This window comes from Aplysia californica, unplaced genomic scaffold (assembly GCF_000002075.1).
Source record: "Aplysia californica isolate F4 #8 unplaced genomic scaffold, AplCal3.0 scaffold00559, whole genome shotgun sequence".
NCBI lineage: Eukaryota > Metazoa > Mollusca > Gastropoda > Aplysiida > Aplysiidae > Aplysia > Aplysia californica.
In genome coordinates, this window is record NW_004797829.1 from 155,033 (window position 1) to 160,370 (window position 5,338).

The 5,338-nt window shown below is 40.1% G+C and overlaps 1 protein-coding gene across 1 annotated transcript in view; it reads right to left on the reverse strand.

Annotated features, from left to right (window-relative positions):
- LOC101864012 (fork head domain transcription factor slp2) overlaps positions 1-5,338 on the reverse strand; it is a 45,479-nt gene that overhangs the window by 10,917 nt on the left and 29,224 nt on the right. The window lies entirely within an intron of this gene.

Here is a 5,338-nt window from a genome sequence, read left to right on the forward strand (position 1 = left end):
ATCTATCTATCTATCTATCTATCTATCTATCTATCTATCTATCTATCTATCTATCTATCTATCTATCTATCTATCTATCTATCTATCTCTATCTTTTCCCCCCACCCCAACCCCTACCATTCTCTTCCTTTTAAAAAGTGCAGAGACGAAAGAAGCAGCTCGTGGAAGTAAAAATTGGCTCCATGACGTATGTCTAGCATTGGATTTCATTGAGAAACACATGACAGACAAAGATCCTACATAACAAGATAGTTCACTCGGCCAAAAAAGGTGTCCGCAAAAGTCCGCGCATTGCTTCAGATGGCGCTGCAGTCTTTGTTGTGATGCTCTCTTTCATTTCTCCAGAAGATGAATAGTAAAAGAACAGTTTGTTAGTTTTTCTTTTATTGTTTTGTTCTCACACAAGTAGGATAGCACTGTTCGCAAAGTACGCGCTTTTTCGAAGAGGACGCCACCGGATTTCGAGGACACTATTTTTAATTGGCTCAAAGAGAGGAGTGAACTATCTTGTTATGTACAGTCTTTGAGACAGATTCGGAAGTAAGCAGACACAATGACGTCACAGCTTCAACATCCAACTTTTAAACCTCAAGAATAATTTTTTTTAAAAGAATAATCTTCATACCCACTTGTCATTTTTACACTTCTGAGTCGTTTGCTCAGTTGTCAATTGCTGGGATATTATGGAACATGCCCCAGTTCGAATCCCATAAGGGGCGTTCTTAACCCTATCCGTACGTCGTGTTTTACTATCGTATCCATACGACCTGGGGAACTCTGTGCCACCACTTTCCAAATGGGAAATTTATTCGTTAATCCGATCCGCACGCTTTGCATAGCAGTCTGTCAAAATGATTTTGTGAGAAATACTGAACGTTTCAAAGAGATTTTCGTACTAGAAGTATTTTAAAATGTGAAGAATACACCCCCGGGAGTACAAAATGACCTTAGGACGTACGGATAGGGTTAAACTCGTGTTGTTTGGGGAGTTTCCAAGGAGGCTCTCCACCCACTTGGCTCGATCCTATATCGGTGATGGACGTTAAATTTGGAAGCACTTGACTCGTATATAACCTTACAGTGTTGAAACTGGCGTTGAAAATATTAATGGTTAAAACCAACAAATCAAGGAAAAGAACAGGAACCTAGAGTTACCACAAGAGTTCTGGAGGTGGCTATACTGGGGTGCTTCCCATGACTCATGAAACAAAAGCTCTTAAGGTGTTTCTATCAAATGTCGTGGCGTGATCTTTACTTTCTTTCTTTAAAAAAAAATGCCTACTGATGTTGTTATCAGCACTCCTACTTCCGCTGCTCCCTTTGTTGTTACCGTCTGATCTGACTTTGTATTTTGATTTGTCTTGGTTTGGTATTTGTACATCTTTCCTTTTCTCTTTTGCTGCTTTAACTTTAAAGTGTCTTTTTTTGGTAGGGGGTTTTTGGACTGTTTTTTAAATATTTTTCCCTTCATCTTTGTGGTTGTGCGTTTTCTTGTCAACAAAAAGGGAGGCGCAATCTGAACATTTGGCCTGGGATCTCATTTTTCAAATTTCATTTCTGGCGAACATTGTGATGATTTGAGAGCGACACTGGTAAGTATCATCTTTCTTTAACACCCCCCTCCTCCCCCCCCCCAACCAAACAAATAAGCCCATGGTTTATTTCGTTTGGTTTTTAAAAGGCTTGTTTGTTTTGTACGCATCTATGATCTATATAATGGTTATGTGCTTCCCGTCAACACAGCAGGGCATGAGAAAAGTGGGAGGTTGGCGGGTGCTCTAGTGTGGTGTGCGTCTTCTTTTCAATCAAACAGCTATCGTTTTTATCTCCCCTCATTATTTTTTGTTTCTCTTTTGTAACACCTCTAATCTTCGGCACGTATATGACCTTATTGTGTTTCAAGTGCAGTAACACACTTACTAAAACTTTAAAAAGCATGAGAGAATCTGATCTTTCATACAAAGCTCAACTCAACAAACGAAAAATGTACATGTACTTGTGGACATTGTGGGTGCCTGGAAGGTGGGCCTGACAGCTGCTGTCAAAATTTGCTTATTTTCAATTTTTAATTCGCTATTTTTGGGGTTCTGCTTTTGAAAGTTGATTTCTGTTTTGTTCTGTGCTTTCCTGTGGTCGTGTGTCTTCTTGTTATCAAAGCCAAGGATATAATCCTGGCACAGGGAGCTCAACCAATGAGGTGAATGAAAACACAAGTGAACTTTTGCGGGTGGTTGAAGGGTGGCACTGGATTTATGAAACGATAATCGAATGAACCTGTGTTGCAGTAGGACTGCAAGTTGAATAACTCGTGACCTTCCGATACTTCAATGCAAGTCGAATTTGAACTTATTAATACTCGTATTATTCTTCCAACAGGAGGATCCAAGAAGTCTGTAAGTCAGAGAAGGGTCAACATGTTTCTCATCTCTCCAGTTGTAATTTGGTCTCTTTTGAGGACAAGAGGGCTAACCCAGATTTCAGGGATTTCCAGAAATTTTTATTCACACCAAAGGTGGGTGTATTTTCCTACCTATAGGAGACGTTTGGTTTCATTGGTGTGTATATTCTTTTGGTTATAGAGAAAACTCTCCTTGTTTTTAAAGAAACTGAACAATGGGCACAAATTTTCTTTCGACTTTTTCAAAACAGCATTTTTCGGGATACCACCTTGTGCTTAAAAGCGACCTTTTAACATCATTCATTCTGGTTCTCAACACGTAAACCCAGCCAGGTTCAGAGCAGTACGTTTTAACTTTATAAACTTAACACAATGCATGTAATATAAGAGTAAGACAAGAATTGGGACATCATAATTTCAAACATTTTCCCTTTATCTTGTATTCACAATTGGTCGGTTTTAAGGACAAGCGGGCTAACCCAGATTTCGGGGGTTTCCAAAAATCTGACTCGCACCAAAAGTGGACATTGTCTTACCTATAGGAGAAGTTCGATTTCACTGGTGTGTATATTTGTTTGGTTGTAGAGAAAACTCTCCTTGTCTTTTAAAGAAACTGAACAAGGGGTAAAACTTTACCTTCGATTTTCTCAATACAGCATTTTTAGAGATAGCCACCTTGTTCTTAAAAGCAACCCTTAACATCATTCATTCTGGCTCTCAAACAGGTTCAGAGCAGTAAAATTTAGCTTCATAAACACAACAAAGGATATAAAAGTAAGAAAAAAAGTGGGACATCATAATTTCAAACAATTTTTCAATTTTATTATGTATTCACAACTTTGTTCATACTTCTGGGCTTAAGCGTAAACGCTCTCACTGGCCGGCACGCCGGTCTCTCACCTACTAACAATCAAGAAGACCAAACATTGTCGTGTAGGCCTACCTCAATGTGTTCACGACATGGAGACTTCTTGATTTTTAAAAAAGAAAATTATAGATAGCATTTGTATAGTGCAAATCCCCACTCAACAACAGGCTCTATGCGCTTAACAATATTTTCTATTACCCCAGCAGACCTGAGAGCATTCTGAAACAACCTCAACTTCCTGGGAAGCATACAGTGCAAGCGGCAATTTATACGCGCTAAAACACTAACATGCTGACAAGATCTTTCACTGTCTATGGCCGGGTACCCATTCCCACCTCGGTGAAGTGAGGAAAATTCGTGTAAAGTGCCTTACCCAAGGACACAACGTCGGGCCCGCGGCTCGAACCCCCGAACCCACAACCTCCCGATTACGAGTCCGGTAGCCTAACCACTAAGTCAGACAATAATAATAATATGATTATGTTTTGTAATCTGAACAGACGGGGCACAGTAATCATAAAAGAGGTAAAGAATAGAAAGGGTCTGAAGTGTGGGAGGGAAAAAAAGGAAGTATGGAGGGAAGGGGGGGGGGGGATAGATTAGATTCTTAAAAACCATAATGCAAAATGAACACCCCACAACTCCAAACCATTCCAAAGAGGGGTGCGTTTGCCATTATCTTAGCTGGTATCACTCTGAGCTGGACTAAAGTACAGATGCCCCTCATTCCAATCACACACAGAGTATTCTCAAACATGGTTGTTTGTTTGTCAGTTGTTGTTGAAGACGTTTTTTTTTTAAATTTCGAAGAGTTTTCAGGGCTCTCCACTTTCTTGACTCGGACCAAAGATCGTGTATAACAAGATAGTTCACTCCTCTCTTTGAGCCCATTAAAAAGTGTCCTCAAAATTCGGTGGTGCCCTGTTCGAAGAAACGCGGACTTTGCGAACAGAGTTAGCTTTCTGGTGTGAAAGACAATAAAAGTGAAACTAACAAACTGTGCTATTCCTATTCTTCTTCTGGAGAAGCGAAAGAGAGCTTCAAAACAAATACTGCTGCGCCATCTGAATCAATGCGCGGACTTCTGCGGACACTTTTTTGGCTGAGAGAACTATTTTGTTATGTACGGGCTCTGCTAGGACCTATCGGAGAGCGACGTGACATTCAGAGGTCCAACCTTTAACACAACCCTACAGCGTTAAAAGGGACGCTACATCATATTTCACAGACAAAAGGTGTTTCGCACAGAAAAAATTGTTTTCTAAACGATGTTCCCTTTCCTGCACTTTAGATAACGAGCTGTCAAAAATTGAAACAATGTGCTAGATATACTGACACATAATTTTTGTTGCTTTGATACAAGTCGGTTTATCTATGTAGCAACTGTAAAGTTTAATGGAATCGAATATTTTTCAAATCACGAGATAAGAAAAAAGAAATAACAGATGTGAAGATGAAAGACGTATAATATTTATAGCTTATGATAATATGAGAGATGACGGCAGTAACACACCAGTAGAGAGCCCAAAAGTTTAATACACGTACACATTTACCAACAAATATTGGCTTGAAACATATTATTATAATTCGGAAGAGTGTAGCTTGCTTCTATGTACAACATATATTCATAATAATATAATAACCTCTCCCAATCTCCATCTGCTATCTCTCTCTCTCTCTCTCTCTCTCTCTCTCTCTCTCTCTCTCTCTCCCTCTCTCTGTTTCTCTCTCTGTTTCTCTCTCTGTCTCTCTTTCTCCTCCCCTCTCCCTCTTTTTTGTATTCTCTACATCTCCATCTCCCCTTCACACTTTCTTTATCTCAACCTCTTTTTTCCATCTCTCCATCACGACGTTGGTGCCTTTTTTACTACTTTTATCTTTCTCTGCTGTCCTCTCTCTCTCTCTCTCTCTCTCTCTCTCTCTGTCTGTCTGTCTCTCTCTCTCTCTCTCTCTGTATGTGTCTCTGTCTCTCTGTCTCTCTGTCTCTGTCACTCTCTCCCTCTCTCTCTGTCTCTCTCTGTCTCTCTGCCTCTCTCTCTCTCTCTCTCTCTCTCTCTGCCTCTCTCTCTCTG